The sequence below is a fragment of the Pan troglodytes genome, chromosome 19, assembly GCF_028858775.2.
Source record: "Pan troglodytes isolate AG18354 chromosome 19, NHGRI_mPanTro3-v2.0_pri, whole genome shotgun sequence".
NCBI classification, from domain to species: Eukaryota; Metazoa; Chordata; class Mammalia; order Primates; family Hominidae; genus Pan; species Pan troglodytes.
The window spans coordinates 47,331,286-47,358,459 of NC_072417.2; the positions used below are offsets into that span (position 1 = coordinate 47,331,286).

The following is a 27,174-nucleotide window of genomic DNA, read 5'->3' on the forward strand; positions in this document are numbered from 1 at the left end:
CGATGTTAAGAAAACACAAGCCAAAGACAAGTGCAAACATGCTTTCAACCAACATTAATGAGGAAACAAGACACAAATGCTTTTTCTTTTTATATTTTATTTTACTTTTGAGATGGAATCTCGCTCTGTCGCCCAAGCTGGAGTGCAGTGGCGTGATCTCCACTCACCACAAGCTCCTCCTTCTGGGTTCACGCCATTCTCCTGCCTCAGACTCCTGAGTAGCTGGGACTACAGGCGCCTGCAACCATACCCAGTTAATTTTTTGTATTATAGTAAAGATGGGGTTTCACCATGTTAGCCAGGATGGTCTCGATCTCCTGACCTCGTGATATGCCCGCCTCAGCCTCCCAAAGTGCTGGGATTACAGCTTGAGCCACTGAGCCTGGCCCTGTTTGTTCTTTTACATTAACTTTACAATGTATTTGTCATGTTTTAAAAGTAAATTTAATTGGAATTTTATTGAAATTGTATGAGACATGATTTAGTCCAAGATGAACACACAACATTATTATTACTGTTTCCATCCAGCTATGGCATATTTTTGTTTTCTCTAGTTGTCTTTTATATCGCTCAATAAAATTTGTGGCTCTGGTACATTTCCTAATAATCATACATTATATTTCATTATTTCTAATTATTATAATGGATTGCATGTACATTTACTATGTACCACATATTATGCAATATATTCATTATCTCAATTCATAAAACAATCATGTGATTTAGTTGGTGTTATTACTAGATTATTACCATTGTACAAGTAAAGAAAATAAAGACAAAAGAAAAAAGAAAAGAGACTTGGCAAAATCAAACCAATAAAGACTTAATTAGAATTGTTGGGTATATAATAAAAATTTAATACAACTCAATGAAAGCAAAAAAACATTTAAAAAAATGACCAGGCAGATTTGAGAAGGAGCCAAACAGAAATTCCAGAAATAAAAACGTAATTGTTGAAATTGAAGACAGATTTGACAGCAGATTACATATAATTGAAAAGGAAAATGCAAACTGGAAGACAGGCTGAAGAAATTGCTCAGAATGAAGCCCAAAGAAGTAAAAAATAAGAAAGAAACAAGAGACATGGAAGACAAGAGTGATATTACAACTAACAGGATTTCATAAGTAGAACAATAAACCATTAGAAAGGTTTTGTAAAAAAGATAATGGCTTGGAATTTTCCCAAAGTGATGAAAAACTCCACCCTTCATATTCAGGAAGCTCAAGTTGGACAGATTTAAAAGGGAAAAAAAAACACCTAAATGTATCATCATAAAAATAATGGAACCCTGAAGAAAAGAATATATTGAAAATAAGCAGAGAGAAAATTCACTTTATCCGTGAAAGAATATGGACTTAGACCAAGAGCTAATGTCTTAAAAATGGAAGCAAGAAGACAATGTACTAAGAAAAAATAATCACATATGAAATTAATATATCTTTTAATAAACAGGCCAAATATAAGACAATATTTAAGTCATAAAAACCAAACAAATACTGAATTTGCTAACTAAGAGACCTTCACTAAAGGAAATTCTAAGAGATGTTCTTCAGTAGAAGGGTGTTCCCCTAGATGGAAGACTTGAGTTGTGAGAAGAAATGGTGAGTACCTAAGAAGACAAATATCTGAGTAAATATAAATGAACACTGACTATACAATATGTAGTTTCCAGTGGATTAAGAATAAGATGAGAAGCAAAACTATAAAACTTCTACAAATAATACAGTAAAACTACCTTAATAGCCCCAGTGGGTTTTCATATAAAACCTAGACAAATTCTGTTCACCAGAAAAACACTATCAGGATCAAAGACCCAAATATAAGGGGTAAAACTATAAAATTTGTAGAAGAAAACATAGGTATGAATGTGTGACCCTGAATTAGGCAATGGGTCTTAGATACAACACCAAATGCAAGAGTGACAAAAGGAAAAAACTGGACTTTAACAAAATTCAAAACTTTTGTACATCAAAGGATACTATCAGGAAAGTGAAAAGAACCCACAGAATGAGAGAAAATATCTATTAAGTCATACATCTGATGAGGAACTAATGTCCAGAATATATAAAGAATTCTTAGAATAACAAAAAGACAACCCAATTAAATGAGCAAACAATCTAAATGAACATTTCTCTAAAAAGATATACAAATGGCCAATCAGCACATGAAAAGATGCTCAACATCATTAGTCATTAAGGATATGCAAATGAAAACTACAACTAGATACCACTTCACATCTACAAGAATAGCTACATTTTTTTTTAAAAAAGGAAAATAACAGATGTTGGCAAGGAGGTAGGAAAAAATGGAACCTCCATACACTGCTGGTAAGAATATAAAATGGTACAGAGACTTTGGAAAACAGTTTTGAAGTTTTTCAAAAATTTAAACATAGATTTACCATATGCCCACTCCTAGATATATAAAGAAAATTGCAAAAATACATCCACACAAAAACGAGTACATGAATCTCATCACAGTACATTATTAATCATAGTCAAAAAATGAACACAACTCAAATATCCATCAACTAATGAATGGATAAACAAAACATAGTACACTCACACAATGGGATTCAGGCATATAAAGTAATGAAGTACTGAGACAAGATACAACATGGATGAATCAGGACAACATGCTACATAAATGAAGCCAAACACAAAAGGTCACATATGATTCTGTTTTTTCTGATATTTGGCATATGCTAGTCCATAGAGACAGAGAATAGTCTAGTGGTTGCCAGGGGCTGGGGAAAGGGGGAAATGGGGAGTAACTGCTAGTAAGTATGGAATTTCTTTTTGAAACGATAAAAATGTTCTAGAGTTAAGAGAGTGGTGATAGCTGTACAACTTTATGAATACATTAAAAGCACTCATAGCACCTATAGTCCCAGCTACTCAGGAGGCTGTTGCAGGAGAATCGCTTGAACCTGGGAGGCAGAGGTTGCAGTGAGCCAAGATCGCACCACTGCACTCCAGCCTGGGTGACAGAGTGAGACTCGAAATGTGGGGGAAAAAATGCACTTAGTATACACTTAGAGTGGATACTGGGCTAAAAGTGAAGTGACAGGCCACAAACTAGGCAAATCTTCTATACACATACCTGACAAGGGACTTCAGGGAATCCTAAAAATTTCAATGACAAAATAGGAGACTACAGACAAAAGACATGAACAATGCACATAAGGAACCCAAATAACCCATAAACAAATGAAAATAAGTTCAGCCTCCTTCCAAACCACAGAGAAGACTATTTCATATCCAAATGAAAAAATGATATCAAGTAAAGGCAAGAATGTGCACAAACCAGTACCCACGTAAGTTGCCAGTGGGAATGTAAAATGGTGTTACTTCTTAGCAAATTTAGTATCATCTATTAAATAGTTCACTGTGCATAATCTTGGGCCAAGCACTGCCATTCCTGGGCACATGCCCTAGAAAATCTCTACATGTGAACCAAAAACCAGCACCATTGTATGGAATAGAAAAAAAAATCAAACATAGAATGGATAAATTTCACTCTCTACAATCATATGATCAGACAGTGCAGCAAGGAAAATGAATGAATGAAAGAAAACCACAATAGCAGCAAAAAACAGCAAGTCAGAATAGATAAGGCATGATTCCTTTTATGAACAGTTTCAAAATATGGAAAACTCAAAAATATCTTCTGTAGGGAGAAAAACACACATTCTTAGAATATTATAAGCAAAGACTTTTACTTGTTTCTTTTTCAGTTTAAGGATCTGCTGTTCTACTTTTGCAATTTCTCGATTTATACGATCCATACTCTGTATTAACTCCTCCTTTGAAAATTTTGAAGGTGAAGCATTTTGATCATCTCCACATGGTTGCCTCGAAATTGGAGAGGATGGAGCTTCATGTTTGCCTCCAAATGTTGGATCCTTTAGAGAATAAAACCAAGAAAAACAATTTATTTCTCACTAATAGAGTCCAGATTGCCTTCAATGAAAAAGCCAGTTTTAAACCACAGCAGAACCATGTGTACTATGTGTCTAACGTTTAGTAGTAACTTTCATATTTATATATATGCAAATTCTCACCTCACTTTTGTAGTTTAGATATACCATGTACTATTTTGAAGAGCCTAAAAGCTATACAAAGTCAGGTGAGTTAGTGCTGATCAGCCTCTAGTGTAACAATACTGAAATTATAGAGAATTTATAGGTAAATAATGCAATCATGACAAAGGAAGATACCAACTTCTCAGCCATTTCCTTGCAATGGCTCTTCAAATGGTCTGAACAACTAGCTGGGAAACAGTATTATTCCAGGTAAAACCTGTGTGTCCACCCAACTTAACAACTATAACATGGCCAAGTGTTCCTATCAAAAGTTTTCAGGCTTTCCAAACCAAAACTGAGGTACACGAGTCAGAGAAGTGACCTAGGAACTTCAGTTGCTACTATCTCTGGGCCTACTTTCATAAAGCCCACACTACAGCATACGTAACATTTCCTTAGCCAAAAACATCCCATTGCGCCTCCAAATCAGCAGAGCTGTAGCAGAATGAAAGCCCTTTCACCCAAAATCCACCACCCTCCAACACACATCCACACACACCCTATTAATTTCCAGTCTGCTGTAAAGACATAAGCAATATTATAAAACAGATAAATTTTAGAGTACTAATTTTACTTAGACTATGAGAAACCTACAATGAGGGTAGTTCACAGGATTACAGAACCCTAAAATGTATTAAATAATGATTAAGGAACTGTGAAAAGTCAATAGTTCTGAGCCAAGAATGCATACAGGAGATAACTGGACAGTTGCTTCAAAACACCTTAGTACAGATATTTCAGCTAATATACATTGATGAAAAGCCTCATATTCTGTAATAGTATGCACTGAATCTAAGAGGCCTTCTGGGAAAATAAGATTATGGCTATACCCTAAAACCTGTACAATTCTGTAAGGAAAGCACCAATAAAAGCAATAACAATTCTAATAGACTTAATAGAGTTAAAGCTCCAGTATCCTTTGCATCTGGCATACAGTCAATCTTTGGCAGCTTTAAGCCCTACAGTTTATGATTCCTCTCTTAAGATGTAAATCCGTGAGGTCATTGGCTTCCAAAATAAACCAGTATGTTTCATCTAAATAAAATATCAGTGGCCAGGCATGGTGGCTCATGCCTGTAATCCCAGCACTTTGGGATGCCAAGGTGGGCAGATCACAAGTTCAGGAGTTCGAGACCAGCCTGACCAACATGGTGAAACCCCGTCTCTACTAAAAAATACAAAAATTAGCTGGGCATGGTGGCGGGCACCTGTAGTCCCAGTTACTCGGGAGGCTGAGGCAGGAGAACGGCTTGAACCCAGGAGGGAGAGGTTGCAGTGAGCTGAGATTGCACTATTGCACTCCAGCATGGGTGACAGAGCGAGAGTCCATCTCAAAAAAAAAGAAAAAAAAAAGTCAGATTTGGCATATAACCATCTATATCAACCTCTTTTTCTCCCCCTCCCTCCTTTATCATCGTTAAAAAACACACAAGAAAATTTGTCTTCACGTTGTCTTTTCAATGCTCCAATCTTCAGTAACACCGTGAAAAGCACAACAGTTCTTAAATTCACTAAACCAGTTACTACTTGCACTAAATGAAAACTAAATGCAGAATGTTCAAATATTTTTAAGTCTTCATGCTTTCTGAAGCCTTTTCCTTTCATTATGAGACAGCGTACTCCTGAGAACTTAGAAATGTTAATGCGTAAAGAAAGATCTTTGGTGAACCACCAGGACTTTCATGATACATTAATTTCATTATCCCACTATATGCATATGAGTAAATCTGTGTTACAGAAACATATATAATAGCAAAAGAGATTACATTTTGATTCAGCAGACTTCAAAAGTGCTCCTCTGGTGATTCTGACGCATGCCCAAAGAATTAATATTACAAATAAATATTTTCCACTGACTTCCTTTCTAAATATTAAATATTTAATAAGAAACCAAATCCTCAAGTGCCTACTTATATAACAGGAATAGGGTGGTGGATCAAAACAGACAAGATATCTGCCTTCATGAAGCTTATAATCTTGGGTTGAAACAGCCAGATACCAATCCTGAAGAAAAAAAATTAGATTCTTACCTCATATCTTACCTCAAAAAAAAGCCAAGTAATAGCAAACATTTATAAGAGGCTTATTAGCAAATCACAAAAAGCCTCAAGTTAAAAAAAAAAAAAGATTCACATTATCTTGGGTTCAGGAAAGCCAAAAGCAAAAGATATAAAAGACATTAGTTTTTAAAAAAGAAAAATTGATGGATAAAATAAAAAACAATCTTCTGCTGGGCACGATGGCTCACACCTGTAATCCCAGCATTTTGGGAGGCCGAGGCAGGCAGATCACTTGAGGTGAGGAGTCCGAGACCAGCCTGGCCAACATGGTAAAACCCATCTCTACTAAAAATACAAAAATCAGCCAGGTGTGGTGGTGCGAGCCTGTAATCCCAGCTACTCGGGAGGCTGAGGCAGGAGAATGGCTTGAAACCGGGAGGCGGAGGTTGCAGTGAGCAGAGATGGCACCACTGCACTCCAACCCGGGTGACAGAGGAAGACTCCGTCTCAAAAAAAAAAAAAAAAACCACACATGCAAAAACACAATCTTCTGCTTATCAAAACAGTAATAACAAATTAAAAAGGCAAATGATTAAATAGGGAAACCATTTGCAAAACATGCACTCTAACAACTCAATATAAAATAAACCAACAGAAAAATGGGCAACATATATGAAAAAACAATTTACAAAACAGGAAAAATAACCAATAAACAAATTTAAAAAGTTAAATTTTACTAACAAATAATAAGTATAAGTTAAAAACAATCATTCATCAAATTAACAATCTTTTTGTTAAACAATAAATGTGGTGTCAGCAAGGATACAGAAGGAGTGGGTACCTTTATTGATTTTTATTTTTATTTTTTATTTTTTGAGACAAAGTCTCACTCTTGTCACCCAGGCTGGAGTGCAATGGTGCAATCTCAGCTCACTGCAACCTCTGCCTCCCAGGTTCAAACGATTCTCTTGCCTCAGCCTCCTGAGTAGCTGGGATTACAGGCGCCTGCCACCACACCCAGCTAATTTTTGTATTTTTAGTAGAGACGGGGTTTCACCAGGTTGGCTAGGCTGGTCTCGAACTCCTAACCTCTGGTGATCTGCCTGCCTCAGCCTCCCAAAGTGCTGGGATTACAGGCGTGAACCACTGCACCCGGTCAAGAAGTGGGTACCTTTATACACTGTTGCCAGGAGTTAAGAACTGGCCCTAGTCTTTTGCAGGACAATCTGGAAATACCCACTGAACCTTAAAAATCAACCTGGTCTGTAATTAATTATACTAAAAGAAATCTACCTTAAGGAAATAAGTAAGAATGCATACCAAAAAAACAACCTGAATAATGTATGGGCCAGCTGCAGTGGCTCATGCCTATAATCCCAGCACTTTGGGGGGCCAAGGTGTGCAGATCACCTGAGGTCAGGAGTTCGAGACCAGCCTGTCCAACATGGTGAAACCTCGTCTCCACTAAAAATACAAAAATTAGCTGAACTTGGTGGCATGCGCCTGTAGTCCCAGCTACTCGGGAGCCTGAGGCAGGAAAATCGCTGGGAGATATAGGTTGCAGTGAGCCAAGATCGTGCCACTGCACTCCAGCCTGGGCAACAAAAGTGAGACTCTGTCTCAAAAAAAAAAAAAAAAAAAATACACGTCACAACACTGTACTTCTGAACAAACAGGCAACCTAAATGTATGACAATTGATTAAATAAATAACTTTATTTAATCAGTGAACTTTATTTATTCATATGTGGAATACTAAGTAGCCACTAACAATACAGTTGTAAACTTATTGGCGCAAAAAGAAGCTAAGCACATATTTAAGCAAAAGTAAAGTTAAACAGAATGTACAAAGTGAGCACATTAAAATATTCGTACGGGCTGACTCTGGACACACTGCCTATGGGTTAGCCCTGTTCCACAAGGAGCAGCAGCAAAAAAAAAAAAAAGAAAAAGAAAAAGAAAAAAAGAACCTATAAAATAAAATTAAATTAAATTAAAATTAAAATAATACACACACAAATAGGGAAGAATCAACATGAAAATGTTAATAACTTTTAACTGGTAAAACTATAGGTAATTTTTTCTTTCAAGCTTATTTAATTCTATAAATGATATACCTAGGCTTAACATTTAAAAAAAAATCTAACAAATGTTAGTTCTTTTTAAATCCTTACTTCTGGAGGTGCGCAGCTGGGAGAGAATGGGGAGAGGGAGATGGAAAGAGTATTAGTTAGTAGTAGTAGTCATGGTTTACACTTTAGAGGAAAAAAAGCAGGACTAGAGTCAGGGGTCCTGGGTTAATTCCAACTCAGGAGGTACTATCTAGGTCACTTAATTTTTCTGAACATCCAGTTTCTCAACTATAACATGGAAATGGGTCACACTACAACACAACACACTCATTTTAATGAATGAGTTTTTAAGACATTTTTCTGCTAAAAAACGAAATTCTATAAACTACATTTGTGGTAATGTATTCAGCCATGGAAGATGACCTTTATTCACTATAGTTTTAAATTTCTTTTTTTAATGCAGCAGAACATTTCTTATAAACCCCACAGACTACTGTATGATAAAGATATTTCACATAAGGTGGGTCACAAAACACCTAGAAGCTTAGCTAATTTCTAGCTTACAGCAAAGAATTTTTCCCCATCCAACTTACTATTTTGAAAAATTTCAAATTCACTTAAAAGTTGAAGGAACAGTATAATGGACACTCATTTATCCTTCATCTGGATTCACCAGTAGTTAACATTTTAACATATTTGCTTTCTGTGTGTGTCTGTGTATGTGTATAAAACTTCATTTTGGCTGAACTATTTGAAAATAAATTGTAGATACATTTATTATCTTTTAAATTACTCTTCATTGCATGAAAACTCAAAGAAAATGTGTGGGTACTTATTTATCTGATATCAGGGAAGAAAGGGCAATTAGGCATAAAGGTTAATAAACACTATAGAAAAAAGATTTGATGGCAGTAAAAACATTTTAAACTTCAGTATGCTTTTAAAAAAAAAGAAAAATTGAAACAAAAAGACACTGGAAAAATATTAGAATATGTTAGGCAGGCAGATCGCTTGAGGCCAGGAGTTCGAGACCAGCCTGGCCAACATAGTGAAAACTTGGCCCTACTAAAAATACAAAAAAATTAGCTGGGGCCGGGCACAGTGGCTCACGCCTGTAATCCCAGCACTTTGGGATCCTGAGGCAGATGGATCACCTGAGGTCAGGAATTCGAGACCAGCCTGACCAACACGGAGAAACCCCGTCTCTACTAAAAATACAGAATTAGCTGGGTATGGTGGCACATGCCTGTAATCCCAGCTACTTGGGAGGCTGAGGCAGTAGAATCGCTTGAACCCGGGAGATGGAGGTTGCAGTGAGCCGAGATCGCACCACTGCACTCCAGCCTGGATGACAAAGTGAGACTCCATCTCAAAGAAAAGTACCAATCCTACACAAACCCCTTAAGAAAACAGGAGTAAAGAGCACTCCCCAAGCTAACATCATTCTTAATGCAGAAAGACTGAAACTCAATGCTTACCACACCACATATAAAACTTTAATTCAAAATAGGTAATTTACCTAAATGAAAGACCTATAATTATAAAACTTAGAGAAGAAAACATAAGTGAAAATTGGTCGGGCGCGATGGCTCACACCTGATATCCCAGCACTTTGGGAGGCCGAGGCGGGTGGATCACGAGGTCAGGAGATTGAGACCATCCTGGCTAACAGGGTGAAACCTCATCTCTACTAAAGATACAAAAAAAATTAGCTGGGCGTGGTGATGGGCGCCTGTAGTCCCAGCTACTCAGGAGGCTGAGGCAGGAGAATGGTGTGAACCCGGGAGGCAGAGCTTGCAGTGAGCCGAGATTGCACCACTACACTCCAGCCTGGGCAACAGAGTAAGACTTCATCTCAAAAAAAAAAAAAAAAAAAACCCAAAAGCAAAACAAAACAAAAATAGAAAAAAAGAAAACGTAAGTGAAAATCTTAGTGACCTTGAATTTCGCAAAAACGTCTTAGGTTTGAGACAAAAAAGCACAAAAAATGAACAATAAAAATAATACATCAGGGCTGGGTGCAGTGGCTAACACCTGTAATCCCAGCATTTTGGAAGGCCAAGGAGGGCGGATCACCTGAGGTCAGGAGTTCGAGGCCAGCCTGGCCAACATGATGAAACTCCATCTCTACTAAAAATACAAAAATTACCTGGGCGTGGTGGCACATGCCTGTAATTCCAGCTACTCAGGAGGCTGAGGCAGGAGAATTGCTTGAACCTGGGAGGCAGAGGTTGCAGTGAGCTGAGATGGCACCATAGCACTCCAGCCTAGGCAACAGAGCAAGACTCTGTCTCAAAAAAAAAAGTACATCGGACTTGATAAAAATAAAAAATGTATGCTCCCCAAAGGATACTGTTAAGAAAATGAGGCAATACTTCTTTTAATAATCTAGATACAACAGATATATAGATATATGTTTTCTAAGTAATTTTACCTATAATAATCAAAAACTGGAATAGGTGACTGGATAAACAAATTGTGTTATACCCATCTCAACAATAAAAAGGAATGAACTGAGACATGCCAGACATGGATAGATCACAGAAGTATTATGGGAAGCAAAAGAGGTCACAGACAAAAGAATTCCCATGAAGCTCAGAACGTATACAATGTTTGATGATAGATAGCAGATCAGTGGTTTCCTAGGAGCTGAGGTTAGTAGGAAGTGGGGGAGGAGGACTGACACGGGTGGGTGCCAAGGAGGATGGGGTGCCAAGGAACGTGCTGGAGTGTTAGAAATGTTGTTCATCTTCATTTTGGTGACGGTTCTGTGAGTTTATGAATTTGTCAAAATTTGTTACAATGTACACATATACTGAGTGCATTCTAATATAGATATATGTGTATATATATAAACTAAACTGCAAAGTTAATTTTGTTTTTTTTAAGACGGGGTTTCACTCTTGCCCAGGCTGGAGTCCACCGGCACGATTTTGGCTCACTGCAACCTCTGCCTCCTGGGTTCAAGCGATTCTCCAACCTCAGCCTCCCAACAGGTGCCTGGCTAATTTTTTCATATTTTTAGTAGAGATGGGGTTTCACCATGTTGGCCAGGCTGGTCTCAAACTCCTGACCTCAAGTGATCCACCCGCCTCAGCCTCCCAAAGTGCTGGGATTACAGGCGTGAGCCACTGCGCCCGGCCTGATTTTATGAAAAAAACAGCAGCAACAATCTGGAAAATTGGTAATCAGATGAATAACACTGGTGTAGGAGGGGGACAACACAAGCAAAATTCAACATCCAATCATGACAGAAATTCTCAAACTAGGAACAGAAAGCAACCTCTTCAACCAAAAAAAGAATCAACAAAAACGTGCAACTAACATTACATGTAATGGTAAAAGACTAAATGCCTCCCTACACAGGAACAACGTAAGAATGTCCATTCTAACTCTGTAATCATGACTACACTTCAAAGGAGTCCTCAGTAGGACCCCGTAGTACATTCTGATGACAAATCTGCTTTCTGAGTCTCTGAGAGGACCGTTTTATCCCATCCTTTCCTATTTTTCTTTAAACCTCTTACACCCATATCCTTGGTCTACTCTGAGATGATTATTTCACCTCATACTTTATTTTTCACAAGGTAAATCAATCTCTTACAAACTCTTCCTATGATAAAGTCTTCCTTCCTATCTACCATCCCTTCCTTCCTTCCTACCTACTATACAAATCTTCGTACCATCAATCTCTCAAGAAGACAGAGGTCTTTATCCTGGCCATCACTCAAGACATGCCAAGTTATCTGGCCAGCTTAAAACTCAACCACAACTTGGGAGTATAAATATAGGTCTTACCCTAAAAATTCTAGAGAATTGATGAGTTTTCTATTTATCATCAACTCCTGTCATCAAAAGCAAAGACAAGTTCAACTCCTGAAATTGGCATAAAGCCACAGTAAGAAGACAGAAATAATTAATTCCCAACCTTTGGTTCCTCGTCTTTGTAAATAGCTCTTGCCACTTAAAAAAAAAAGGTAAATTTGGTGGTTTCTACCAACATGTGTATTAAATAGGAAAAGTAAAGAAAAACACAAAAAACATGTGCAATTTGCATAGTATTTGTTCCTTACCTGCTGGTGGCAGGTGCTGGGAAACGTATACTTTACAGAATGAGGAGGATAACGACTTTGTTCTGTGCTGAATGCTCCTTGGTTGGGAGGGTAACCTGAACTTGACATTATCAGTAAAGAAGTCCTCACCAGACTGAGATCAACGCCAATAAACAATCATGTTTCTAGGAAACCACCTAAACAGGATGGGAAAAAAATAGAATTAATAAGAACTAAAACACCAAGTGTACTTCTAATAAATTGTAACTATAGCTACATAAATAAAACCACAATTACCAGTAAAAGCTTCCTCTCAAGTATTTACTTAATAAAAGTTACCAAGGTTTGAAAACATTAATGCGTCATTTCTTTTTATATTTAAAATAGGTTAATATGTGACAAATAATATAATTAGCTATATAAAGTAAAAACAGTATATAAAAACAGCATAATATCTGGCACATAGTAACTGCTCAGTAAATAACTTTCTATAAATGTCTGAGGAATATAAAGACAAAAATACATGGTTTTAAATTTGGGAGTTCATAAGTCAATCATGAAAATAATTCAAGAGTAGTTTTAAGGTAAGCATTTGTGCAGAGAAAGTATTGTCTTTATTAAATAATTCTGAAGCAAGGATGATAAAATACTAAGTTTTGTAATCACAGATGGTAGGTGGATGGACATTTGTTATGTTACTCTTCGCATGCTTCTATGGAACTGAAATAGCAAATAAAGAAAAAGAAGGTCAGAAGTAGTGGCTCCTCCTGTAATCCCAGCACTCCGGGAGGCTGAGGCGGGCAGATCACTTGAGGTCAGGAGTTTGAGACCAGCCTGGCCAACATGGTGAAACTTCTTTTCTACTAAAAATACAAAAATTAGCCGGGCATGGTGACATGCGCCTGTAATCCCAGCTACTTGGGAGGCTGAGGCAAGAGAATCGCTTGAGCCTGGGAGGCAGAGGTTCAGTGAGCCGAGATCACGCCATTGCACACCGGCCAGGGCAACAGAGTAAGACTCCATCTCAAAAAAAAAAAAAGAAAGAAAAACAAAGCCATCTTCATTATAAAGTATATTCCTACTTGTCCACAATTCTAGACTAATTTGGTTTGTCTGTCTTTTCTTGTGCCACTGCCACACTTTTCAAATTACTCTAGTATTATGAGGTTTCATATCCAGCAGGGCAAGTTTCACCTCACTGTGCTTTGTTGTTGCTGCTACTTTCACCACCTTCCCAGCTATTCTAGCACATTTCCTCTTACACACAAGCATCACAGTCAGCTTGTCAGGTCCCAGAGAAATTCTGGATGAGAACCCATAAATATTGAATTCACAGACTGACTAATGGGAGAACAGGTACCCTTATACTCCTGAGTATTCCCATCCTAAAACATGATTATCTATGTTTATGTTTCAGGATAACACAAATATTTATGTTATACATAATTAATATGGGAGTATTTTACATACATACAGTAGAGAATATTACATATGTATAAAAATGTGTGCCATAATATATAATTTTTATCTTAATTATATATAAAACTCCCATGACAAAAATTTTATATACACATATGCACATGTGCATGTGTGTACATACACTCTTACTTTAAGACCGGAGTTCTATTATTACCTAATTCGGTGGTTTTAAAAAAATAGAATTTAAATATAAGATGAAAATTACATAATTGTATACATAAAAATATAACAGATATAATTTTATGTATATAAAATCTCCACCCATTAATACTTTATTATGAAAGTTTTAATTTTCTTTCCATCATTTCAATGTATTTGGGAAGAGGGCAAATTCAAAAAATAATTCAGTATGACAAATTGATCAATTTCCCAGTTTTTATCAATATTTTTTTATCTAGTTAGGTTTAGAAAATAAAATTTTCTAGGGAATTATCATTCAATCTAACTTTAAAACAAAACTTATAGGCTGGCCACAGTGGCTCACATCTGTAATCCCAGCACTTTGGGAAGTCAAGATCGGAGGATCTCCTAAGGCCAGGTGTTCAAGACCAGCCTGGGCAATGAAGCCAGACCTCTCTCTACAAGAAAATTAAAATAATAATAATAATAATTAGTTAGGCAGCCAGGTGTGGTGGCTCATGCCTATAATCCCAGCATTTTGAGAGGCCGAGGCGGGCAGATCGCAAGGTCAGGAGATCAAGACCATCCTGGCTAACACGGTGAAACCCCGTCTCTATTAAAAATACAAAAAAGTAGCTGGGCGTGGTGGTGGGTGCCTGTAGTCCCAGCTACTCGGGAAACTGAGGCAGGAGAATGGCATGAACCCGGGAGTTGGAGCTTGCAGTGAGCCGAGATCGGGCCACTGCACTCCAGCCTGGGCGACAGAGCAAGCCTCTGTCTCAAAAAAAAAAAAAAAAAGAAAAAAATAATTAGGCATGGCGGTACACACCCATGGTCCCAGCTACCTGGGAGGCTGAGGCAGGAGGATCACTTGAGCCCAGGAGGTCAAGACTGCAGTGAGCCATGATTGTGCCACTGCACTCCAGCCTGGGTGATACAATGAAACTCTGACTCAAAAAATAAAAGAAAAAATGTATAGAAAGAACTTTAAGGCCAGGTGTGGTGGCTCACACACTTTAGGAGGCCAACGCGGGCAGATCACGAGGTCAGGAGTTCAAGGCCAGCCTGGCCAACATGGCGAAACCCAGTCTCTACTAAAGATACAAAAAATTAGCCAGGCATGGTGGCACATGCCTGTAAACCCAGCTACTCGGGAGACTGAGGCAGGAGAATCACTTGAAGCTGGGAGGCGGAGGTTGCAGTGAGCTGAGATGGTGCCACTGCACTCCAGCCTGGGTGAGGGGTCCAGACTCCAGCTCAAAAAAAAAAAAAAAAAAAGAAAGAAAGAACTTTAAAAACTGCATGTGGTACCATATAATATATAAATATTTTAAATAAATATATCATCCTTTCTCCTGATGTCACGTTTCCTGCTGTTGTGAAAGCTGAACAGGAGAAGAGTCAGAAGACTGACCAGCTGTCCCTCAGTCTGTTTTCTCCCTGCTCCCTTCCAAGGCCCGAGGCATGGAGGTCAGCAAATCTTAAGGATTGGAAGGTTGAGATTACCCAACTAACACTGATTTGACAGGTGAGAAACGTGAAGATCAGAGAAAGTCAATAATTCCTCCAGTATCACAAAATTGTCTGCGACAAAATGGGAAAAACTAATGTTTTCTGCAATGCTTTGCGGCTTTCTCAGCAAGTAGTGAACTAGGAGGAGCTGAGATGTTCTGTGAGACCACACATTAAAACCACCTGAGGAGCTTTCACCTCATTTATACATCTGCAGCTGCTCCAGGTGGAAAGGGAAAAGCCAACATGTGGCATTGTGGGGAGGGTTGATCTTTTTAGAAATAAACATTATATGCAGGACTTAAGAGTTTTTAAAAGTACCACAAGAATACAAAGTGAAAAATCTCCTCGCCCTTCTCCTCCAGCTGCTACCCAGTTACCCTCCCAGAAGGCAACCAAAGTTACTAGTTTCTAGAGTGTCCTTTAGAAATATCCTACACATACATACACTCACACTTTTTCCCCTATGTAAATGGTGGCATACTAGAAACACACTGTTCTGTATCTTGCTTTTATTACTTAATACATCTTGGTTGGCCTGGCGCAGTGGCTCACACCTGTAATCCCAGCACTTTGGGAGGCTGAGGTGGGTGGATCATGAGGTCAGGAGATCAAGATCATCCTCGCTAACACAGTGAAACCCCGTCTCTATTAAAAATACAAAAAAGTCAGCCAGGCATGGTGGCGGGTGCCTGTAGTCCCAGCTACTCAGGAGGCTGAGGTGGGGAGAATGGCGTGAACCCAGGAGGCAGAGCTTGCAGTGAGCCGAGATCACATCACCAACCTCCAGCCTGGGCGACAGAGCGAGACTCCGTCCCCCCACAAAAAAAAATACATCTTGGCAATTATTCTCATGCATCTATGGTTCTTTCTATTGCTAAAGAGTATTTCACTATATGGGCCAGGCGCAGTGGCTCACGCCTGTAATCCCAGCACTTTGGGAGGCTAAGGCGGGTGGATCACCTGAGGTCGAGAATTCGAGACCAGCCTGACCAACAAGCTGAAACCCCCGTCTCTACTGAAAATACAAAAATTAGCCAGGCATGGTGGCACATGCCTGTAATCCCAGCTACTCCAGAGGCTGAGGAAGGAGAATCGTTTGAACCCGGGAGGCAGAGGTTGCGGTGAGCCGAAATCATGCCATTGCACTCCAGCCTGGGCAACAAGAATGAAACTCTGTCCAAAAACAAGAGTATTTCACTATATGAACGTTCATGCATTTTGTAAAAGTTTTCCAACTAATTCTGATCTGCTGTCCTAAAACATGCTTTAAGTGATCTACCTCTGCGCTCTCCTCCCAACTCAGACATCCCAAATAAATAAAGCTATAAATGGAATGCAGAGGAAAAAAAAAAAAAAGATTTTAACCCAGGGTCATCCCATTTTTTTCTAACAGTGGCCGAAATGATTAGAAACCCATGAGGTACAATTTTTTAATGCACATTGTTTAACTTTCAGCTATGGTGAGTCCTGAGTTCAACAATTACACTCAATGTCACTCAAAGTCACAAGTTAAGTGACTTCTCCATTTTTTCCCTCATCTCAGTAATCCTTCCTGTTGTCCTAGTTTTGTGGTATGACTTTAATGAAGTTTAACTTTATTATCTCAAAAAAAACCCCACAAAAGTCAGTTTTATTTAAAAGTACTATTCACCCAATACAGAAGGGGAAAAAAAAAAACACTAGCAAATTCAGGAAATTAGCCCCTACTGGCATACAAATTTACAGGTCAAAGCAAGCCCTTCCTTTCCTCACATGAACTGCAGCCTGGAGACCACTACAACCTCCTTCCTCAAAAGTTATCCACGAGATACAGGGCAACAGTGCTCAGATCTTGTTTTTTAACCAGAAGGTTTTCCTCAAAAGTCTTAAATGAAAGCTAAATGTACAAAAGGTACAATGGAGAAACATTCTGATCTAGTGAGAATGGGAGACCTAGGATTCATCTTTTCAGTCTCCCCCTGCCCTTCCCCATCCCTCCCTCCACCCTTCACTCCAGTCCTGGCTCACTAAGATACCTCGGCAGAATACTTTACATTTGAAACCCACTGAAATGAAAGAATCTAAAGTTCAGACTGAAGGGGAAGGGAGCACCTTAAGTGGCAGTATCAAATTATGATTTCAGTTCTTAGCACCAAAACTCATTAACTCAGGGTAGTTACATGGTTGACTCATGAACTAAAAAAATTCTATGAATTGTTTAAGAAATCTGATCAAGATTTTATAAGCAACTTCCTCATCTCTTAAATATCAACACATAATGTTTTAGAATGAGAATAATATAGTAATAATTATATGTCACTGTCATAAAAGACAATAGCACTTCTAACTGAATTATACAGATAAACCCAGAACTAGCCTCTTACATATTGCAAACAGGTAATACAATATTGCAAAATGAAATTGATCTATTTAAGTTCCTTTTTAAATCTTCTCATATTAAATAAACACACACATATTTACTCAACAGGAAAATCTTGCAACAACAGAATTTCAAATACTATCCTGCCAAAAAACAAGCAATTTTTCCTCTCAGCAGGAACTCCTGGCTTTTGGCCCACAACCTTTGCATAACCAAAATGTGTTATGCAAAGGTGTTCAAGGTGGCCTAAGCCATCTTGGAAAAAAAGCTAAAAATGGCCGGGCACAGTGGCTCATGCCTGTTATCCCAGCACTTTGGGAGGCCAAGGCCGGCAGATCACAAGGTCAGGAAATCAAGACCATCCTGGCCAACATGGTGAAACTCCATCTCTACTAAAATACAAAAAAAAAATTAGCCGGACATGGTGGTGCACACCTGTAGTCCCAGCTACTCGGGAGGCTGAGGCAGGGGAATCGCTTGAATCCGGGAAGCGGAGGTTGTAGTGGGCTGGCATCGTGCCACCGCACTCCAGCTTGACAACAGAGACAGACTCCATCTCAAAAAAAAAAAAAAAAAAAAGCTAAAAATATACTTCACTGTGGCAGGACCGCAGATGCCACTTCAGATGAGCAAGAATGAATCCACCAAGCGTCACAATAGAGGTGAAGCCTACATTTCACCAAAGCAGAAAAAGGATCCTACAAAACATGCAATTTTTAACTGATAAAATAATAAAACCTCCTGATACAAAAGTATGTGATAGGGCAATGCCTCTATGACATTCAAATGCTAAAATATTAGTTATTAAACTGAAGCAAATTAGGTCACACCAGTTCCCACAAAGCTGTCCAGCTCTAGACCAATTTTAAAAGTATGTTAGGCAAGACAAGGCTAAGAAGGACCACCACCCTGGGCATCCCGACACCTAAAATCCTCCAACCTGGGGATAATTTAAAGAAAGCTGACCTCCTAAACTTATTACAGAGTCCAGCATCCAGGAGAGGAAAGACTAGAAATTACCCAAGTGAATTCTGTAATTTGTACAAGACCAGAGTGGTGCTATACTGGAATAAATTTTCTCCTGTAAAATAAACTAAAGCATTCTTCCCTTTGGGGGGAAAAAAGCTACTGCTTCTCAGACTTTTGGTTAAGATCTAATCTGGGGGAATGCCATTGACAAGGTATTTTATTTGCAGCCTCTTCTGACATCATGACATCTTACTTAAAGACATAGAAACAAATGGAAGCTAAAGAAAAAGCTTTTTAGTTAACCTATCCTACCTCTTATAAAGTATGATATTGAAAGAAAAATTTTAATAAGGATACAATTATTTGATAAATCTATGGGTACGCATATTCAATAAGTAATTCTGGCCAGGCACAGTGGCTTATGCTTGTAATCCCAACACTTTGGGAGGCCGAGGCAAGTGGATCACTAGAAGCCAGGAGTTTGAGACCAGCCTGGCCAAAAAGGCGAAACCCCTTCTACGCTAAAAATACAAAAACTAACTGGGCGTGGTGGCACATGTCTGTAATCCCAGCTACTCAGGAGACTGAGCATGAGAATCACTTGAACTCAGGAGGTAGAGGTTGCAGTGAGACAAGATCATGCCACTGCACTCCAGCCTGAGCAACAGAACAAGACTCTATCTCAAAAAATAATAAATACATAATTCTTAAATGAAAGAAAAATGATGCTACTTTACCTCTACATAAAGCGCTGTCCCAAGACAGGAGTACAATGTAACAATATCCAACTGAGAACTCTGTGGTATGTAGGCACTACACCGAACTAATTCTCTGAACTGAACAACACTCACTCACTCAGCTTATAAGAACAAATATATTTCAAAACCAGCCAAGCACAGTGGCTCACGTCTCTAATCCCAGCACTTTGGGAAGCAGAAGAAGGTGGATCACTTGAGGTCAGGAGTTCAAGACCAGTCTGGCCAACCTGGTGAAACCTTGTCTCTACTAAAACTACAAAAAATATGGCTGGGCATGGTGGCTCACACCTGTCATCCCAGCACTTTGGGAGGCTGAGGCGGGAGGATCACGAGGTCAAGAGTTCAAGACCAGCCTGACCAACATGTGAAACCCCATCTCTACTAAAAATACAAAAATTAGCCGGGTGTAGTGGCGTGCGCCTGTAATCCCAGCTACTTGGGAGGCTGGGGCAGGAGATGCACTTGGACCTGGGAGGCAGAGGTTGCAGTGAGCAGAGATCACACCACTGCATTCCAGCCTGGGTGACAGGGTGAGACTCCGTCTCAAAAAAAAAAAAAAAAAATACAAAAAATTAGGCAGGCGTGGTGGTGCACACCTGTAATCCCACCTACTCAGGAGGCTGAGGCATGAGAATCACTTGAACCTGGGAGGCAGAGGTTGCAGTGAGCCGAAATCGCACCCCTGCACTCCAGGCTGACCGACAGAGCAAGACTTCATCCCAAAACGAACAAACGAAACAAGAACAAATAAATTTCACAAGCAAAATGGATGACTACATGCCAATTCCCTCCTTGATTAACACAAAAGAAGAACAAAGAAATTAAGAAAAATTTTAATGTAGATATTTGGCCTGAATTAATAGATATAACAATATCTAAGTGGATATTACTAAAAGAGTTACCATTTACTGAGCTCTAGATATATACTAGGCAGTGTGCTAAGACTTGGTGTGTGCATGAGCTCACCTAAAAGTCTGGTTCCACTATCAGCTCTAAGGCTGTAGGGAAGCTGCATAACTTCCTCAAGCTATGTTTTTCTAACTCAGAGACAGATACCTTAAAGATCATCTGCGGCTGCCTCCCCTTTGACCCACTAACAGAGACTACAGGTTATTAAGCAATATAAATCAAGGGTTATTAACAGACTCTGCTTTTTGCTGCACCCCCCTCAACACCCCCGAGCTCCATAAATCTTAAAGTCAAATGCTCTTAGCCTACTTTATTTTGGTACACACCTTAGAAACAAACAGAACTATCAAACACCTGTGAAGGCGAAGATCAGCTCTGTTCTGCTCTACACGGCCTCTGCAGCAGCTAGCAGTACTTAGCTCTCAGTAGCACCCACTCCAACAGCAAGTTGTTTAGCTGTTCCTTACACACGTGCACACACACACACACACACACACGCACAGACTCTGAAGCTTCCCAGGCCTCTCCATCTAACTACCACCCTCCTTACCTCTTGCTGCAAAAACTCCTAACTGGGTTTCCCACTTCAATACTTTCTCAACTCAAAAAGCCAAGTGTTCTTTTTAAACCTTAAATCAGAACATGTCACTCTCCTGCTTCAGATTCCCCAAGGATTTCCTACGCACTGCAAATAAAGTCTCAACTACTTACCATGACCCAAGGCCCTACTTGATTTGGCCTGCTTACTTTCTAGATTGCTCACTAGGCCCCAGCAACATGAGTTTCCTTTCAGTTTCTTTAGGAGCCCTTCTCTGCCAGGTCCTTCCTAGCTGGGCCTTCGTCCTCCTTTACTCTCTGCCAGGAACGCTGTTCCTGGCTCATTCAGGTGGCTAGCTCCTCCTCAAACTTAAGGTCTCAGTTCAAATGTCATCTCAGAAGAGTCTTTCCAACCATCCTACATATAAGGTAAGTTCCCACTAGTTACTCTCAATCACATCACCCTTTTGGTTCCTTTACAGGTTTATCATAATCTGAAATGGATTACGTACTTCATTTTATTTGAGTATATTCTGTCTTCTCTCACTAGAATAAAAACTACCTGTTTGATTCTCTATAATATTTGTTGAATAAAATAAACAAACTCCCATTCATGGGTCTGATGTTTTTTAAAATAAATAAACAAGAAATATACAAGACTTATTTGTACAGGACTTATTTGAAGCAAAGTTTGAAAATCTACTGAGACATAAAAATCTATTAGAACACAGGACAGAAAGTACATAAAGATGTCAATTTCCCCAAACTTCTCCTGCAATTTCAGTACTCCCAATCAATATTCAGTATTCAATAAAAATCTCTATGATTTCTTTTTGAATGTCACAGAATGATTCTAAAGTTCATCTAGAAGAACACATAGACCAGAAATGTCAAAGTCTGAAAAAAAAGAGTAACGAACAGGTAACTAACCCCATCTGTATTAAAATTATAAAACGATAGTAATTTAAAGTGTATGGTAATACACAAGAGACCAAAATAACAAGACCAATCAGAAATAGTCCCAAACACATTTAGTAAATGACAAAAGCTGCAATTCTAACAGTGGGGCAAAAAACAGATTATTCACTAAATGGTGCTGACACAACTAGCTAGTTGGGGTAGAATTCACACACAATTTTATCCCCCAAAATATGTCTCACTTCTTATACCAGAAGTAAATTCCAGATGGATCAAAGAATTAGAAGTTTTAAAAAGAGAAGGAAAAGGAAAAAAAGAAACCACTGAAGTATTAAATACAATCTGGGGACTTCTTTGTTTTAAAAATACAAAAACGCATGCAGTTAAAAAGTCTTCCTCTCACTCATTCTTCTTACTATGACAACCAATATTTCCAAGTATCATATATCCTGTGATATACAAGCAAAAATATATACGTTGTTTTTCATCTTTAAAGCAAAGACACATAGAGGCATATAATGTTCCTCACTTTGTTTTTCTAGTTTAGTAGATAGGTGAATATTTTACATTTTGGAGCAAGGAAAGTCTTAAATAGAGCACAAAACACAAAAGTCACATAAATAAATTAATAAGAGCCACAGCTAACATTTATTATTTACTTACTTTGTGCCATCCACTATGCCTAATGCTATTCACATTATCTCCATTTTACAAACAAGGAAATGAAGGTGTACAGAGGTTAAATAATGTGCCCAAGTTCCCACAGCAGCACAGTGCTGGGTTTGGATTTATCTGGCTACATAACATTACAAAAGAATAGCTAGGGGGATATGTGCACACGTATGAAAAAAGTGAATAAAGCCAGGCACGTTGGCTCACGCCTGTAATCCCAACACTTTGGGAGGCCCAGGCGGGCGGATCACCTGAAGTCGGGAGTTTCAGACCAGCCTGACCAACATGGAGAAACCCCACGTCTAGTAAAAATACAGAATTAGCCAGGCATGGTGGCGCAGGCCTGTAACCCCAGCTACTCAGGAGGCTGAGGCAGGAGAATCACTTGAACCTGGGAGACGGAGGTTGAGGTGAGCTGAAATCACGCCATTGCACTCTAGCCTGGGCAACAAGAGCAAAATTCTGTCTCAAAAAAAAAAAAAAAAAGAAAAGAAAAAAAGAAAAAAAAAGTGAATATGTAGTTGACGCACACCTGTAATCCCAGCACTTCGGGAGGCTGAGGTGGGTGGATCACCTGAGGTCAGGAGTACAAGACCAGCCTGACTAACATGGTGAAATCCCATCTCTACTAAATACATAAATTAGCTGGGAGTGGTGGCAGATGCCTGTAATCCCAGCTACTTGGGAGGCTGAGGCAGGAGAATTGCTTGAACATGGGAGGCGGAGTCTGCAGTGAGCCGAGATCGTGCCACTGCACTCCAGCCTGGGTAACAAGAGCGAGTCTCTGTCTTTAAAAAAAAAAAAAAAAAAAAAAGGCCAGGCGCGGTGGCTTACGTCTGTAATCCCAGCACTTTGGGAGGCCAAGGGTAGATCACCTGAGGTTGAGAGTTTGAGAACAGCCTGGCCAACATGGAGAAACCCCATCTCTACTAAAAATATAAAATTAGCCAGGAGTGGTGGTGCATGCCTATAATCCCAGCTACTATGGAGGATGAGGCAGGAGAATTGCTTGAACCCAGGATTCAGAGGTTGCAGTGAGCTGAGATCAAGCCATTGCACTCTAGCCTGGACAACAAGAGCAACACTCCGTTTCAAAAAAAAAAAAGAAAGAAAGAAAGAAAGAAAGAAAGAAAGAAAGAAAGAAAGACAACTCTCTCCATATTAAAAAAAGTTCAGCCTCAATAGTGATTGATAAAACACCAATCAGAATCACATTTTTTCAGTTCCTAAATTGTCAAAATGTTTTAAACTGTAATATCTAGTATTGGCCAGGGTATGGGGCATACCTGAATACTATTGGTAGCTTTACAAATTGGTACAACAATGTTTTGGAAGGAAAATGTATAAATATCTATCCATATCTACATTATTCACAACTTTTGATTTGAATTCAAATCAAAAGTGGAGTTGATTTCAGCAACTCCACTTCTAGGAATCTATCCTACAAAGCTGTTTGTATAAGTACACAAAATACATATACATATGTACATGTGCATAAATATTCATACACACACACACAATTGTTTACAGGTTTGTTTTTCTGGCAAAAAAAAAAAAAAAATCCAGTGACCATAAGTTGATTAAGCAAATTATGGTATTTTCTTTTTTTTTGTTTGAAACAGAGTCTCACTCTGTCACCCAGGCTGGAGTTCAGAGGCATGGCTCACTGCAATCTCCTCCTCCCAGTTTCAAGTGATTCTCCTGCCTCAGCCTCCAGCCTCCCAAGTAGCTGCGATTACAGGCACATGCCACCATGCCTTGCTAATTTTTGTATTTTTAGTAGAAATGGGGTTTCACCATGTTGGCCAGGCTGGTCTTGAACTCCTGACCTCCGGTGATCCAGCCACCTCAGCCTCCCAAAGTACTGGGACAACAGGAAGGAGTCACCGTGCCTGGCAAATTATGGTATTTTCATGTACTAGAAATGGGGTATTAAGTTGCTGTTAATGATTGATAGAGGTAACTCTGAAATAAATAGACAAACTTCGAACAGTAGTATACAAAAGAATAGTACATTATGATTCCATAATATAGAAAATTATACAAACACAGAAAAAAAAACTGGAAGAATATGCAACAAACTCAGTACATTACATCCAGGAAGTGGTTCTTTCAATTTCAGTATATATAAAAAATAATGTATTGCTTATAATTAGTGAAAGATAAGATTTTAAAACAGCATATCCTCCTTCATGCATTCAAATGATTTTGTGTGAATATAAAGTAACTGCTTTCTCCCCCCTCAACAGGATGTATATACTCCTACATCAGGTATATTAACGTTCTGCATATTTTAGGTTATAACTCCCAGATAGCATAAGTTTTGATTTCATTCCAAATACCTCCAAATACATAAAAGTTATTCTAATTAAAAATGAATTTAAAAATCTTAAAAGTAATGCGAAGTTAAACATCTTTGAACAGAAACTCAAAGTCATGATGATGACTACTTAAACATTTTCAAAATTACATAAATCTCTATGTTATTGCCAAGGGAAATGAACTGCCTAAAACAAATTACTCTGAATGTGAACAGTGTATGGCAGTGATAATGGCAAGAAGAATGTCTGTCAGTTCAACAAGTATGGGGTAAAGGGGCAATCTATAAGCATAAAGGTGACTCTCATCATAAATCTGAGTCGAATTTTCCTAGAAAAATGTAACCTTCGCCGGGCGCGGTGGCTCAATCCTGTAATCCCAGCACTTTGGGAGGCCGAGGCAGGCAGATCACGAGGTCAGGAGATCAAGACCATCCTGGCTAACAAGGTGAAACCCTGTCTCTACTACAAATAGAAAAAAATTAGCCGGGCATGGTGGTGGGCACCTGTAGTCCCAGCTACTCTGGCGGCTGAGGCAGGAGAATGGCGTGAACCTGGGAGGTGGAGCTTGCAGTGAGCCGAGACCATGCCACTGCACTCCAGCCTGGGTGAGAGCGAGACTCCATCTCAAAAAAAAAATAAGAAAGGAAAGAAAAATATAACCTCAATATATTTGGTTTTCATATCAGTTTGTGAATAACAAAGAATAAAAACAGCCAAACAGCCCAAATTTTGTTCCTCGAGTACACTGCAATGGGGGAAAGAAATCCAAATAAGTTGGGAATCTTGACTTTTCCTTTACTCCTGACTAATCTACTTAAGAATTTAATTTTTTATATAAACTAGTCGATATTATTCTTTCAAAGGGAGTCCTAAATTCTATTATAATCAACCAACTGTTCCATATTTCTTTCTTTTTTTTTTTTGAGATGGGAGTCTCGCTCTGTCACCAGGCTGGAGTGCAGTGGCACAATCTCGGTTCACTGCAACCTCTGCCTCCCAGGTTTAAGCGATTCTCCTGCCTCAGCCTCCCGAGTAGCTGGGACTATAGGCGCGTGCCACCATGCACAGCTAGTTTTGTTTCGTTTTGTTTTTTGTATTTTTAGTAGAGACGGGGTTTCACCATGTTGGCCAGAATGGTCTTGATCTCTTGACCTCGTGATCCGCCTGCCTCGGCCTCCCAAAGTGCTGGGATTACAGGCATGAGCCACCGTGCTGGCCAATCTTCCCATATTTCTAACTCCCAGTTTTTTCCTAGGAATGAAACTACTCCAAAATTCCCTGCATATATAAATTAAAACATTATTGCATTCTAATATTATCTAGAACCATGAGTGCTGTCTAGGATGAACCAATCCCATATTTACTTTCTCTTCCTCCCCCAAATCCCAATAAACAGAATTTTTTTTTCTTTTTTAAAGAAATGCTTTTAACTGGGCTCAGTGGCCCACACCTATAATCCCAGCACTTCAGGAGGCCAAGGTGGGAGGATCACTTGAGCCCAGCAATTTGAGGTCAGCCTGGGCAACATAATGAGACTCTGTTTCTACAAAATAAAAGAAATTGACCAGGTGTGGTGGCACACACCTGTAGTCCCAGCTACTCGGGAGGACCGTGTGAACCCAGGACTCGGAGGCTGCATTGAACTATGATCACACCACTACTCTCCAGCCTGGGCAACAGAGAGAGACTTTCTCTGTAAAAAAGAAAAAAAAAGAAATATTTTGATAATTTACTAATTACAGCTATGTTAGTCACTGACATTGGTGAAATTTCTACCTGTTTTTTAATTTCCAAAAACTATTCAGCATCAAACTGCCGTTATGTGTATCAGACATCTTCTACAGCATCCACACTAACTCCAGCTGCTAAGCTCTTTTATGCATTCAACAAGTATCTGCTACTCCCGGGCACAGGGTGTTATTCTGGGAGTGGGAAAAGAAGAAAAGAAATTTAAAAACTCAGATACAGACATGCCTACAAAGGGCTTATGGTCTAGAGGCAAAGGATCAAGAGTTTCTAGAAAAAAAATATACATTTTGGAGAAGAGGGAACAGGAGAGACACTTCCTGGATGATGTAATATGTGATCAAATCCTTGAAAAATAGGATACATTTAGATGTAGTAGAGTTTGGAAGATAAGGGAGGAAAGGAGTATTCCAGAAACAAGCATAGTAAGAAGAAAAAACAAACAAAAAATTCTTCTTAATGCAACACAAAATAGCCCAAGTAGAATAAAGAAATATGCCATGCTTCCGTATTTATGTAAAGATTATCAGCTTAATAAAAATATGCCTTTTCCTTTACAATAAATTTTATAGGCCGGGCATGGTGGCTCATGCCCGTAATCCCAGCACTTTGGGAGGCCACGGTGGGAGGATTACTTGAGCCCAGAATTCAAGACCAGGCTGG

General features: G+C 39.0%; 1 long non-coding RNA gene across 1 annotated transcript in view; it reads right to left on the minus strand.

Moving 5' to 3' along the window:
- Positions 1–424: 424 nt before the first annotated feature.
- The window catches only part of LOC107969218 (uncharacterized), a 31,713-nt gene continuing 4,963 nt past the window's right edge, over positions 425–27,174 (minus strand). Inside the window, exons 4-5 of the long non-coding RNA XR_001710895.4 lie at positions 12,230–12,405; positions 425–3,905 (exon numbers count right to left, since the gene is read on the minus strand). This is a non-coding gene — a long non-coding RNA (uncharacterized LOC107969218). The remainder of the gene's footprint in view (positions 3,906–12,229; positions 12,406–27,174) is intronic.